The following is a 15,837-nucleotide window of genomic DNA, read 5'->3' as shown; positions in this document are numbered from 1 at the left end:
GCGTGTGCATGAGTGTGCTTCAGCAAGCAAATTCAGCCACCCTCAGGCATGAGTTCAATCTAAAACTAACAAATAACATGTCAGCCAGAATTTTAACATGGTCTAATGTCCTACCTACTAATTAGAGCCTCTTGTTGGGGGAGGGAAAGATTCTCACTCTGATCTAAACTGGTCCCAAGTCCATGAAAATGTTCACCATCTGTTAGCAATACAGGACCTAGCTGTGGCTGACAGTCATTGCCCTGTTCTTGGGTTCCAATCCATACTGAACTAGTTAGAAATATTTTATTGTTATCATGGGTTCTGTTTTAAACTTCTAAAGTCTTGGTTAAATTTTTATTTCCTAACCTTAGAGGAGGATAAAGAAATGAAACTGCCGGAGTCTGATAGTTATCTTGCCAATATCCTGGGTTAAGACTGCTTAACTAGCTTAATTTATACCCTTAGAATCGACCAGATTGTTGGTTTTAAATTCTTTCACTAAACCCTTTCGCTGTTCATGGAAGTGGTTCATTTTTCCTTTCTCCAAAAATATACAGTATGACAAGTTGAGATGGTATTTTCTGCCATTCAAATCAGCCAAAGGGAGGCTGATGTCAGAAAGGAAAAAGCACTTATGTTACAATCTCCTAAGTGACAAGCACTTTATGGATTTATTCATTTAATATTCAACAAGATTTTAATAAGGACCCATTAAGTCTCAGTGTTGGAGGCACTGTGATAGGTGAGGGGGAAACAGATGAATGAGATGAAGGTCTCCATGTGCCAGAGACCTGTGAGATGGATGGTGTTGCTGATAAGCACAGTGAAAGGGGAACAGAAAGGGTGGTACCACCTAGTAATGATACCTGTCAGTTACTGGATGTGAACTTTGCATGAGATACTGTAGGAAGTACTTCATAAGCATAATCTCAGTACTCTTTACAAGAATACTGTTACTTGCCCTGTTTTAAAGGTGAGAAAGCTGGCCACCCCAGCCTTTGGGGACAGGTCCTGTGAGTCTGTGCTCTTATTCTTCATATGTGACTGCCATGCCCATGTTACTCATTGAGTCAACTGTATTAAGCCAGCCACAGTACTTGTCCATCTTTACTCATCATACTTATATTTTCTCATTATCTGATCTATTATCTGTGAGCTAAGTTAATTCTCAATAGGTTAAAAAGGCTGAGATTCAATGGCTAAGAAACTTGTTCAGGGTCATCTAACTGGTGGGTATCAGAACCAGCATTTTAACCCTCATCTGCCAGGCTGTAAATCTGGGAAACTTTCCCTGCTACATCATGTTATCTTGCCTACTGTACTCAAATCACCTTCAAATGTATCAATTTTGCTCTTGAAAGGAGTGATTTCCAGCCATAATGGGTGGGTAAACATACCCTTCCTTTTGCTAGCCAGTTTCACAATTCACAAAATAAAAGACAAGCTGTTGCAAACATTTTCATCTTTTGTTTTCATTTAACTCACTTGCCAAGACCTCAAGAGGGACTCGCAGAGCGCTTCTAAGGACCCGTTATTTCTGAGGCTGTTAGTCATCTGTCTGGTGTCCCTGGTCAGCCGTGTTTGGATTGGGAGGTGTCTTTTTCGGTTCATTTCATTTTGCATTTCTATCACCTGAACACAGAACTTTCCAGAGTCCCTTAAAAAATGCACATCGGTACGTCTTGAGACCTCATGGAGGTTATTAAATAGCACAAGTGCAATTCTGCCTTCGGGGCATGGGGTCTGTCAAGGGGGACATGGTAAGCTGAGGTACCTGAGCAAGGGCGATGACAGGCTCTGGGGGAAAGCCCAGTATTTCATCCCATCCAGTTTTGAGTAATCCTGGAGTGCTTCGACATATTCCTGGCTCCAGCTCAGGGAGCCTTCCCCCCTACCTTGACATGCTTATGTGCAAATAAATGCAAGCATTGCCCAAGTATAATAATCACAGAGAGTTCTGTGTAATGAGGAAAATTGCCTGTAAATATCTGACAGCTGATTTAGGCTCCATTTGAAGTGTATGAAAATCAACACGTTCCATGAACTTAGCCTTGCGTCAGAATCTCCTAGAGTAAAAGCTATTTCCTAGGTAGAAGCGAGGCACTTTGGGGAAGCTCTGTTAACCACTTCAGGGCCCAGAGATGAATGAAAAGTTAGTTAGAGACCTAGAGATGTGGCATTCCAGAGGCTCGCTCCAGGGCATCTTTTCAAGACACCAGGCTATCATACTCCCTCTTCCTGCGGGCCACAGAGTCACTAATAAAAATGAAGCCTTTTTAATAAAACTCCTCTGACGGTAGGAATGAGTCAAATATAGCCCTTTTCTTTTCCTCCCCAGACACTCCTCAGGCTGTCTAGAAGCTTGCCCAGAAGCAACAAGGAACATGCTTTAAAAGCAATAATTAGCAATAATTGCCACACATCTTTACTTTTTGAGCCTCAGACCCTATCCTCTTTTCCCTAAAACTTTCAGAAGGCTGGAGGAAATTGCTCGTTTTCTTGCCCATCCTTTCTCCCCACCATTGTACAGACACTCCTTCCTGCCCTAAGTTCTTCTTCATGAAAGAGCTGTACCCTCTGTGCATCTCAGCCACTCATATGAGTGCTCTTGAGCTGAAGTTCAAAACTTCTCAGGCACATTGTTTAAACCCTTCATTTTTTACCACCTTTCATGGAAAAACAAAAACCATTGATCTCAATCCTTTCCTTCCTCCCATCTAGCTGTTCTTATTTTTGCCTTATCTCTGCTTTTTCTTTCAGACCTGCTTCTTGAAATGATCAGAACATTACATGAGTTCTCTGCTCCCTTTCCCACTCCCAGCCCCCACTGCTCAGCTGAACCTGCATGGCCAAAGTTACTGTGAATCTCTCTCTAGCTGAATCCTAGGAAAGGTTTTCCCTTAAAAAAAAAATTAATTTGTATTGGAAAATAGTTGCTTTACAATGTTGCATTAGTTTCTGCTATATATATATATATATCTCATATATATGATATATATATATATATATCTCCCCTCTTTTGTGGATTTCCTTCTCATTTAGGTCACCACAGAGCACTGAGTAGAGTTCCTTGCACTATACAGTAGATTCTAATTAGTTATCTATTTTAGACATAGTATCAATAGTGCATCAATGCCAATCCCAATCTCCCAATTTTTCCCATCCACCTTTTCCCTCCTTGGAGTCCATACATTTTTTCTCTACATCTGTGTCTCTATGTCTGTTTTGTAAATATGCTCATCTTTACTATTTCGCTAGATTCCATGCAATTTCTGACTTAACTTCACTCTGTATGACAGTCTCTGGGTCCCATTCGTGTCTCTGAAAATGACACTGTTTTGTTCCTTTTTATGGCTGAGTAATATTCCCTGTTGGCTCAGTGGTAAAGAATCCACCTGCCAATACAGGAGACCCGGGTTCAATCCCTGGGTCAGGAAGATCCCCTGGAGAAGAAAATGGCAACCCACTCCACTATTCTTGACTGTGAAATCCCATGGACAGAGAAGCCTGGTGGGCTACAGTCCATGGGGACACAAAGGAACTAGACGTGACTTAGTGACTAAACAACAACAATGTTCCATTGTATATATGTACCACATCTTCTTTATCCATGCATCTGTTGATTTAGGACATTTAGGTTGTTACCATGTCCTGGCTATCGAAAATAGTGCTGAAATGAACATGGGGTGTATATATCTTTTTGAATTATGGTTTTATCTGGATATATGCTCAGGAGTGGGATTGAAGGATATAGTAGCCCTATTTTTAGTTTTTTAAGGAACCTCCATACTGTTCATCATACTGACTGTACCCACCTTTCTAGCTTTGATTGCCATCCTGGTGGCATGTCATCCTTCCACCTACTCCCTTGAGAAAGGTGATTCAATGACTTCCCTCATATTCACTCTCCTTGTTTTCCCTTCATCCTTCTAGAAATACTTTCCATTTTTCTTCTGTGGATATGAAACCCCTTCTTAAGGGGCCTCCATCATTGGTGCACTGGGTCTTGTAAACCCCCCAGGTACAGATTCTCTGTCTTTCTCTCAGACTCTTACTGGATATATCTGGACCTAAGCATTATATATACAATCAAATGTATATTTGGAAAGATAAATACACCCACACAATTTTGGAGGTTTGCCCAGGACCGTGCTTTCTAAACAAGCACTCCAGTTGATTGTGATACTGGTGACCTGAGGGTCACACTTAAACAAACTCTGCTTGAAAACCGAAGCCCCTTATTTCATCTTTGGTCCATGGTCCTCCTGGGAGTAACTGACCAATGGCTTAAACACCTATCTACCCACTGATGCCTCTTTAATCTTTATTTCCAACTTAGATCTCTCTCTCTCTCTCCACCTCTCTTATTCTCAATTTATAGATTCAACTTCCTTCTTGGTATTTCTAAATGGATGTTACATAAGATACTGAAACTTAACATAACCAAAACTGGTCTCATTGCCTTTCGACCCAAACAACCAAAATAAACACACACACACACACACACACACACACACACACACACAAACAAAACCAAAGACTGTGTTCCTAACTTTTATTAATGCCTCAACCATTGGTCAGTGACCATCTTCACTCTATGACTCTATGAATCAAACATGGAGACTTTCAGTCCCACAGCCAATGGATTTCAAGACCTCTTGATTCTGTTTCTGTGTTAACTCTAAAATCAATCTCTGGTGCTACTGTATTAATACCTCATTTTTAGGTAATTGTATATTTACAGTGCTTTCCCCATTTTTCTCTCTACCTTGGCCCTTCAATCCATTCTCCATGGTTCCATCAAAGTGACCTTTCTAAATGGAAATCTGACCACATCACGCCTTTACTAAAATAGAGGCTGCTGCAGGTTGATGGTAAGATTCCTTAGGTACCTGGGGTCCTTTTTGATGTATGTGACCTTGTCCTAGTTCACCTTTCTCAATCCTATCACACACTCCAAAACTTAGACCTTGCAGTTACTTTGGAGCCCTCTTACCTTTCCCTATTTCCCTCACATCTGTTTCCTTAAGTTATTGAATAGAATGGCATTTTCTACTATTTCCCCCTCTCCAGGATCTCTTGTACACTAATAATAATAAGGATGAAATAACATAATTTCATAACAATGAAATAATAAGTCACATTTAATGATTGCTTACTCAGTGAAAATCAATATTCTGTACATAAATATATCTTACTTACCCCTCACAATCTTTGAGTTAAAAATTACTACTATCCTGTTTTTACTGTAAGGACATTTATCACTGAGAAACTAGTTAATTAACCTAAGATCACACAATTGATAAATGGTGAAGCAAGAGTTCAAACCCCAGTAGATGAATCTAGAGCCCATCCAGTTAACTATGGCCTTAGATCTGGGATCATTTCCTCCAAGGAGTTTTTCCTTATTATTTTCCTGTCCCAGCCCCATAGTACCTTTCCCTCTGTCTCTCTGCTCCTGTGATACTCTGCTGTTAGCTGGTAGACAAACCCACCTCCTCCTATTAATTTCCTTGAAAGCAGAGCCTCTGTCATTTATTTTTATATCCCCAAAGCCTAGCACAGTTTGCGTGTATCACAGAGGCTTAAATAAAAATTATGGGGTGGGAGGGAGTTAAATTAAGAGTATTAACCCATACACACTGCTGCTGCTGCTGCTAAGTCACTTTAGTTGTGTCCGACTCTGTGCAACCCCATGGACTGCAGCCTACCAGGCTCCTCCGCCCATGGGATTTTCCAGGCAAGAGTACTGGAGTGGGTTGCCATTGCCTTCTCTGCCTATACACACTACTGTTTATAAAATAGATAAACAGGTACCTACTGTATAGTGCAGGGAACTATATTCAATAACTTGTAATAACCTATAATAATAAAAATAACTTAAAATGAAAAAGTATATATGTATATATATGTGTGTGTATATATATGTATATACTTTAATATATGTGTGTATATATATATACACACACATATATATAATTGAATCACTTTGCTATACACCTAAAACTAACACATTTTAAATCAACTATATTTCAATAAAAAAAATAAGTAAAAATTGTTATAAAAATTGAAAAATATATTGGAGGAAAAAAGACTATGACTGAACAAATAAGATTGAGAAAGAAACAGGGGAGAGAAAGAGAATTTTGAGACAGATCTATTCATCTTCACACCCTCATAGTGTTTCCTACTCTTCCATGCACAATATTGCCTTGCAAAGATATACACAAGTCTCTTGAATTCTTGCAATAGGATGATGCTGATAATTTGATTTTTGAATCAATGATTCCTTTCCTTAGGTCTTCCCTAAGGAAAGACAGAAAGTGGGGAGCAAGGCCTCATGGCTTATTTATCTTTCTACCTGCACCATATTTCTCACAAAGCTGCATACAATATCTTCTCAAACAATTGGAAATAACTTTAAAAACATTGTGTTTACATTTAAATGAACTATATTAACTATACACAAATGTTCTTTTTAGTGGGAATTCATTTATTCAAACTGATTTTTTTGGGGGGACAGATACCTTGACTTAAAAATCACTCCTAAAGTAGATGTATAAATCTAGTCTTAAAGTTCTAAACAGATAAATATATGGAATGGAAAAGTTGGAATATATGGCAAAGTATATGAGGCAAAGTACATATATATATATATATATATATATACACACACACACACATATATATATATATGACGAATGTTCCAGAAAAGGATGGATTATATAAAATTTTTCTTATATGGGAGACATGGCAAATCTTTTACCAAAAGCTTGATGTTTCTTATGCTGGAGCTCTATGCTTTCATCATGTGTTTTTGATTACCACTTCCATTTTTAAACATCTCTTCCATTAGTTAATTAAGTCATTTATCTATTTCCTCAATAAACGTGCTGAGTACCCCCTCTATGCCAAGTATCATGAATACATTGTTGAGTGAACTAGGTTTGATATCCTCAAAGGGTTTCCACTTTATGATATACTAAGGGAAGAACATAAAAAGCAGGCAATAAATAAATATCTCAATATATATAATTTGCCTTTCTCAGATTTACTTCACTTAATATGATGATCCCAAGGTCCATCCATTTGCTACAAAAGGCATTATTTTGTTCTTTTTATAGCTGAGTAACATCCCAGATGCACAGCACCTTCTTTCTCTGGTCATCTGTTGATGGACATTTAGGTTGCTTCAATGTCTTAGATGTTGTACATAGTACAAGAATGAATATTGGGGTGCATGTATCTTTTCAAACTATTGTTTTTATCTTTTCCAGATACATGCCCAGACAAATACAAATATCATATAATATAAGTTATATGTGGAATATTAAAACTAATACAAATGAACATATTTACAAAACAGAAAGACTCCCAGACATGGAAAACAAATTTATGGTTACCAAAGGGGAAAGTGATGGGAGGGATAAATAAGGAATGTGAGATTAACAGATACATACTACTATATGTGAAATAGATAAACATGGAAGTATGTACAACACAAGGAACTATATTCAGTATCTTGTAATAATCTCTAATGGAAAAGAATCTGAAAAGTATATATATATACACACACACACACACACACACACACACACACATATATATATATATATAAATAAAATCAGCAGCAGCAAGAAAAACCCCCTGGAACCAGAGTCAGAGTTGTCTCTAGCAACTGAAATACTCTCCTTTCACCAAATTTCACTCTTAGTCTTTGGCCAACTCCCACACAAATCAAGTCCTCATGCTCTAATATTTTTCAAAAGGATTTAATGTTCAGTATATACAAAAAGCTTCATAAATGAATTTAAATATGAGTCTAACACAGAATAGGCAGGTATTTACTCAGATGGATATTTGGGTTCATCTCTATGGCACAGAAACTTAACGAGAGTTCCTTAATGTAAGGACATGATAAGATTAGGATTGACTTCTCAGGGTTGGTGCTGTGGTTCTGTGGTGTTATCAGGGTCCCCAGTTCATTCTATCATTCTGCTACCTCATCCTTAGCATGAAGTTATCATCGACAAGCTTGTGGCCCCGTGTTTATATGATCACTGGATCATTGTTCCATGTCTAGCATCCCATCTGCACTCCAGATAAGAAAAAGAAGAGAAAAGGAACAATGAATGAAACTCTAAGGACACTCTAGCTGCAATGGAATCTGAGAAGTTACTGTTTATCTGGGCACATTGCCTCACCGAATAAAATTGAGTTTCTGTTACTAAAAAATAAAACAGTAGATATTGAGTAAACAACTAAGAGAGTCTAGGAGAGACCCATTCATTCATTTACTCAGCATGGGGATATGATGGCAAGCAAAACAGACATGATCCTTGTTTTCAAGATGTTTAAACCTCCTGGGGGAAAGCTAAGTGCATAAATAAATACAGAATAATTTACTAAAAGAAATGTCCCAGAGAAAGAATATGGTCATGTAAGTGTGCATTTTCATAGGGTTATTAAGTCATGTCATTGAGAATGGATTTAATAAATTGAAATTTAAAAAATCAGAAAAGTTGGACTATATGGCAAAGTATATAATATATATATATATATAAAATGAATGTTCCAGAAAGAGTGGGTTATATAAAATTTTTCTTATATGGGAGACGTGGCAAATCTAAGAAATGAAGTATATTTATATATATAGATACAGGTCAGAGGAGAAGTAGACAGTGGTATGAGAAGGTGTTATAAGGGCTTACCAGGAAACTAGAGGTATGGAGCATCATCACGTTTGCACTGTGAAAGATCACTCTGCCTGTGCACCGAAGGATGCATCAGTGACTGATACTGAGGAGTTATGGGGTCCAGGTGAGAGGAAATGGTGACTTGGACTAGAGTGTTGGCAGTCAGTCAGTCAGTTCAGTCGCTCAGTCGTGTCCAACTCTTTGCGACCCCATGAACTGCAGCACGCCAGGCCTCCCTGTCCATCACCAACTCCCGAAGTCCACCCAAACCCATGTCCATCGAGTCGACAATGCCATCCAACCATCTCATCCTCTGTCGTCCCCTTCTCCTGCCCCCAATCCCTCCCAGCACCAGGGTCTTTTCCAATGAGTCAACTCTTCGCGTGAGCTGGCCAAAGTACTGGAGTTTCAGCTTCAGCATCAGTCCTTCCAATGAACACCCGGGACTGATGTCCTTCAGGATGGACTGGTTGGATCTCCTTGCAGTCCAAGGGACTCTCAAGAGTCGTCTCCAGGGAAACGCAGAGGCAAGCAAGATGGCGGCGGCGGCGTCTCAGGGCGGGAGAGCCGGTGGCGGCGGAGGCAGTAGTGGGGCTGGCGGCGGCTCCGGCTGTGGGACAGGCAGTAGCTGCAGCGGTTTACTGGACAAGTGGAAGATTGACGATAAGCCTGTAAAAATTAACAAATGGGATGGATCAGCTGTGAAAGATCCTTTGGATGATTCTGCCAAAAAGATACTTCTGGAAAAGTACAAGTATGTGGAGAATTTTGGTCTAATTGATGGTCACCTCATCATCTGTACCATCTCTTGTTTCTTCACCATCGTGGCTTTGATTTGGGATTATATGCATCCCTTCCCAGAGTCCAAACCTGTTCTGGCCTTGTGTGTTATATCCTATTTTGTGATGATGGGGATCCTGACCATTATACTTCATACAAGGAGAAGAGCATTTTTCTCGTGGCCCACAGGAAAGATCCTACAGGCATGGATCCTGATGATATCTGGCAACTGTCGTCCGGTCTCAAAAGGTTCGATGATAAATACACTCTGAAACTGACCTTTATCAGTGGAAGAACGAAGCAGCAACGGGAAGCTGAGTTCACCAAGTCCATTGCTAAGTTTTTTGACCACAGCGGGACTCTGGTCATGGACGCATATGAGCCTGAGATATCTAGACTCCACGACAGTCTTGCCACAGAAAGAAAAATAAAATAGCTGCTTCTAAAAGCTGCCATCTTTTGGCTGGATCTTGCCGAATTAAGGGGTGAGGGAGAAAGAAACAGAGAACTTAATATGGATAAAGTAAGAAATGTTAAAAATGTCCCTGTTTTGTCTTGAAATTTTAGTGCATTCTGGATAAATAGAAACTTCTAGCTCAGATATGAGAAGTTGTAGTTCTGATATCTAGCTATAGCCTCTTTGGTCTGCTGATTGCATTGTTTTGATTTGCTTTTCTGGAAAAGCATTTTTGCTAAAAGCCGTACAGACTTCCTCCTTCATACCTAGCAGTACTTTATATAGTATAGCTTTGTGCTATGCAGCATTTGAAGACTCAGTTCTTAAAATTGTTAACCTGTTGCTGACCTTTTTATGTTAATTCCTATTTCAACTGCTGTTTCCCTTAATTTCCCTTAATTCATACAACTTCTTGTGTATGACAGTTTCCCTTCACACACCATTTTTGTGGGTGTGTATATATCTGACTTGGGGAGAATTGGGGGGGGGGAACATAGCTTTTTAATTTAAGAGAGACTTTCTGCCTGTTATGTTTTGTGCTTTTAACCAATTAAAGAAGCCAATGGCAAAAAAAAAAAAAAAGAGTCTTCTCCAGCACCACAGTTCAAAAGCATCAATTCTTTGGTGCTGAGCTTTCTTTATAGTCCAGCTCTCACATCCATACATGACCACTGGAAAAATCATAGCCTTGACTAGACGGACCTTTGTTGGCAAAGTAATGTCTCTGCTTTTTAATATGCTGTCTAGGTTGGTCATAACTTTCCTTCCAAGGACTAAGTGTCTTTTAATTTCATGGCTGCAATCACCATCTGCAGTGATTTTGGAGCCCAGAAAAATAAAGTCAGCCACTGTTTCCACTGTTTCCCCATCTATCTTCCATGAAGTGATGGGACCAGATGTCATGATCTTAGTTTTCTGAATGTTGAACTTTAAGCCGACTTTTGCACTCTCCTCTTTCACTTTCATCAAGAGGCTCTTTAGTTTTTCTTCACTCTCTGCCATAAGGGTGGTGTAATCTGCATATCTGAGGTTATTGATATTTCTCCCAGCAATATTCATTCCAGCTTGTGCTTCCTCCAGCCCAGTGTTTCTCATGATGTACTCTGCATATAAGTTAAATAAGCAGGGTGACAATATACAGCCTTGACATACTCATTTTCTTATTTGGAATCAGTCTGTTGTTCCATGTCCAGTTCTAACTATTGCTTCCTGACCTGCATACAGGTTTCTCAAGAGGCAGGTCAGGTGGTCTGGTATGCCCATCTTTTTCAGAATGGTATACTGGCAGTAGAGAAAGGGAAAAATTATATAGAGCTTTATAAGGTATCAAGAGGCAAAATGAGTAGAACATGTTGATAGTTACAAAAGAAAACGTCAAAAGAAAAATTATTGTAGACAATATTGGGATCCATGGAACATGAAGGAAGTTTAATTTTTAAAGGAGGAGAAAAAGATTCAGAAAATAAGAAAGCTCTTGGAACTTGAAAATATGATAACAGATATTAAAACATTCAAAGGAAGTATCAAAGAGTTGAGAAAATCTCTGCAAAAAGGTAGCAATACAAAGCAGAAGAGAAAAGCAGAAAAGAAAAAGAGGCTATGATGGTTAATTTTAGGTGTCAACATAACTGGACCACAGGATACCCAGATGTTGGGTCAAATATTATTTTGAGTATGTCTGCAAAAGTATTTCTGGATGAAATTAATATTTGAAAGTGTAGACTGAGGAAAGCAGATTGCCCTCCATAATGTGGGTGGGACCCACTCAACCAATTAAAGACATAAATAGAACCAAAAGGCTGAGTAAGAGGGAACTTGTCTTGCTTGACTACTTTGAGCTGGGACATTGGTATTTTCTTGCCTTCAGATTCCAAATGAAATATCGGCTATTCTTGAATTTTGAGCTTACTGGCTTTTGGATTAATACTTACATCATTTGCTTTCCTGGTTCTCAGCCTTCTGAACTTGGACTGGAACCACACCATCAACCCTCCTGAGTCTACAGTTTGCTGACTCTAAGTCTTGGGACTTCTCAGCCTGCATAATCACTAAAGCCAATTCCTTATTATATATGTGTGTGAGTGAGTGCATGTATATGTACACATCTATACATAATCCTTATTATCCTATTGGCTTTGTTTCTCTGGACAATGCTGACTAACACAGAGGCCATAGTTGTATCATCTGAATAGCAAAAGTTCTAAAAAAAAGAGACTATAGACACATCGAGAAGAAAATTGTTGAAGGAGTTAATATAAGAAAAATTCCCAAGAACCAAACATGAGTTTCTAAATTTAAAGAACCCAATGGAGACCAACAAAATGAACGAAAACAAAATCACACTAAGACCCTTTGGGAATGTACAAACACCAGGAATTAAGAGACGATCTTAAAGCTTCCAGAGAGGGGGAAAAAAGAAAAAGATAAGAAAAAAACAGGCCCCATACAAGGAATCAGAATAATGCCAGACTTGTCCGCAGTCAGCATAAATTAGAAATCAGTGTATCTGTACCTTATAAATTCTGAAAGAATGAATGGTGCTTTCTAGGACAAGTTGACATTTAAAGCAGACTCAAGAATTGATTTGAGAAATTATTTTTTTAAATAAATAAATTGAAACAATTGTATCATTATTGGAATTAGGGACATGGATATCATACATGTCCTCAGCAAGAGCTGTTTTACCAGTGTTGGGACTAAATCCAGATTAGAATGAGTTGAGAAATGAGTAGGAGGTGAGGAAATATAACCCACAATTATAGACAAGGGAGGGTAAATTAACTAGCTAATGAGTAGGGAACTAATGAAAAACATTTTAACTAATGAGAAAAAAAATCTGAGCATATTTCATGCTAATAGAAATAACCTAGTGGAGAATGGCAGGTGGACACACTGGAGGGAGCAGAAGTGATTGAGTAGTATCCAAGTAGCATCAATGGCATTGGCTAAGAAAAATGATAGTCCTACCTAAGAGAGAAGGGAAAACATGGAGTCCAGAGCAGACCTTGATTGATTTAGTTTGGGCAACATGCTGAAGCATTTCTACTGGAGTAAGAGAAGTTTGAAATACTCCTGTAGAAAGTGAGGGAGCAAGAAGACTAAGAAAGAGCAGAACATCTTACCAAAGGCTTTACTTCACTCTTGAATTTGGCCTATTGCCATAAAGCAGTAATTTTTTCCCACTGACCTTTTGTGAGCAGGATTTAAAGCCAGGGCCTCCTCCTAATAAAGCAGAAAGTGAAGTGAAAGTCGTTCAGTCGTGTCTGACTCTTTTCAACACCATGGACTATACAGTCCATGGAATTCTCCAGGCCAGAATACTGGAGTGGGTAGCCTTTCCCTTCTCCAGGGGCTCATCCAAACCCAGGAATCGAACCAGGATCTCCTTCATTGCAGGCGGATTGTTCACCAACTGAGCTCTCAGGGAAGCCCCAAAGCAGAAAGAGTTATCTAAAAAGCTGAGCCTTTCTCTATTTTGATTCATGAGAGAGAATTTGAGCATATACAGCAAACTTTGAATGATGGTGAGCTTTTTCAGGGCAAGTACCATGTCCTGTATTTCTATGTATTGAACACCTACTATTCTATAAGGTAACTGCTTAATTTATCTTGAATGAATAAGGAAATGAATGATTAGATGAATAGCTTTTTTGTCTCCTTTTTGGCAAAGTCTCAACATCTTTCTTAATTTGGATAACTGAACTTTTGGCTAAGTATTGCTAAAGGCAGTGGGTAAATGGAGACTTGGAGATAAATACCTCTACAAATTTAAGACAGAGACAGAGATTTTCAGCATGCAGACCTCACAAAGAGAGATTCCTTGTCACACTAAATACATATCAAACACATTAACTGTGCTGCTGAACATCCCAGAGTCACAACTGCTTATGTTTAGTCCTGTTCATTTAGTTTTCAGTTAAACAGGGTAAAAATATTTATTACAGCGGCTAAAGATTTAGTAAGCAGAGTCATTTCCGGGTTTTTTAAGGCAACAGAATAGAGTAATGGTGCAAATATTTAAATAGAGAATTAATTTTTTTAAAATCACTATAATCTTGATTTAGAAAATATTACTGGTTATTCTACTGATTTCCTCCCAAGCTGAAATTAATATATATTCTCCTACACCCCGCCACTGAAAGTACACTGAATGTCAAGAAGAGTCCAGGCTGGAAGTAGATATACTGTTTGAAATATATGGTGTAGGATTCCAAACCAATGTCGTTAGCTAAGTGATTCCAAAAGTTCAAAGACTTCAGTTCACCTTTTTTTTTCTCTCATATCCAACTTTCTGTAGCAAACTGTTGTCAAACATCTGAACTGAAAAGTTTGAGTTCCTCATCAAAAGGAAGTATCGTTCAAAAGGGATCACTAAAATTAAGAAAGAGGTACATGGGGCATGGTAGGAGTGAGAGGGGGAACTGACAAGCAAGAAGGAATAAGACTCAGATCCTTCTAACACCACAGTGATGGGAGAAGATAGCTGAGGGTGACCTCAAAAGGTCAATGAAGAATGAGCAAAAGTATGGTCTGGCATGCTGGCTGAAGGAGATTCTTGTCTAAGTCTTTGCCCGATACTAAAAGAAGTGAAAGTGTTAGTTGCTTGGTCATGTCTGACTCTTTGTGAATCCATGGACTATAGCCCACCAGGCTCCTCTCTCAATGGAATTCTCCAGGCAATAATACTGGAGTAGGTAGCCAGTCCCTCCTTCAGGGGATCTTTCTGACCAAGGGATTAAACCCAGGTCTCCTGCATTGCTGGCAGATTCTTTGCCATCAGAGCCACCAGGGAAGCATGCCTGATACAGAAGTACCAGTTAAATCTCACGAAAAATTCTCTGAAGATATTTCAACATGATGGAGGTAGAGGGAAAGTGTTGTTCCAGGGCATTGACATCAGGGTGAGGCTAGTGTTGGGAGAATGTGATGTGAGTGCGTGAAGCTGAAACGGGAAGGACCAGACAAATGGAACATGACTGTCCAGTTACTGGCTTTGGGGACAATTCCATGTAATGCAAGGCGGGTGGTCACAAGAAACCCAAGCCAAATAGACTCCAGGGACTTTCAATGGAAGGAGAGAACCTGGCAAGCCTGAAACCCACGTTGTCACATTCACCCTCTGGCATTAATTACCATCAAAGAAGTGTGTCTGCAAGAGTGGTACTAGTTTTACACTTGCCATATTTACCACAGTGCCTCGCCATGGGCCGTGGGGCTGGGGCTCTGAAGAAGATTCTTGTCTAAGTCTTTGAGCGTTAATGTTCTTTGCTTTATTTCTTGCCAACCTGGGACTGAAGATGTGTTGAAGATGACTATCTTGCTACAGAAAAGTGACTGTGTGAAGAGGAATTCTCTGCTCTGGGCCAAACCCAAAAGGCCCAGATTTATACCCATTTTATTTATACCCAATTTATACCATAAAATGAACAGCCAAAGAATGCAAGAAGTGGCACTGCTCTGCTCAGAATCTTCTCGCAAGTATAAACAAAACCCTGGGTTGTTGCTGGTGACTGCCTTTTTTCTTTTTTTTTTCCAGAATCTGACCATGTTTTAGAATGGAAAAAATTGAACAGTGCTGTCAATGTCCCCATGGGGTCTAAACATCTTTTCTAACATTGTTTCCACCCATCACTTGGCTCCATCTATATAACAGAGTATAGCTTGGTTTCTGAGAAAACAAGTGAAACAAAGTTCAAAGGCATTCACACCCTAATTGATAAAGAATGGAGTAAATAGTTGGTATATGTGTGTATCTTAACTCTATACTATGCTGCAAAGGCCTACACCTTGGTAGAAATTTTTCATAAATAATCCTTGCTTTGTGTCCCATGATCTCACAAAGGTCCTCCAGAGCCACCCATAGGCTCATAAAGCTTAAAACCATAGCCCTGTGGTTTACTTCCCAGAGTTCTCTGCCCTGAC

At 39.2% G+C, this 15,837-nt stretch overlaps 1 pseudogene; it reads left to right on the top strand.

Annotated features, from left to right (window-relative positions):
* The first annotated feature begins 9,198 nt into the window (after positions 1-9,198).
* On the top strand, positions 9,199-10,398 carry LOC122674288 (annotated as a pseudogene).
* Positions 10,399-15,837: the final 5,439 nt, after the last annotated feature.

This window comes from Cervus elaphus, chromosome 18, assembly GCF_910594005.1.
Source record: "Cervus elaphus chromosome 18, mCerEla1.1, whole genome shotgun sequence".
Lineage (NCBI taxonomy): Eukaryota > Metazoa > Chordata > Mammalia > Artiodactyla > Cervidae > Cervus > Cervus elaphus.
The sequence above is the reverse complement of the archived record's forward strand: the minus strand, read 5'-3'. Positions and strand labels throughout refer to the sequence as shown.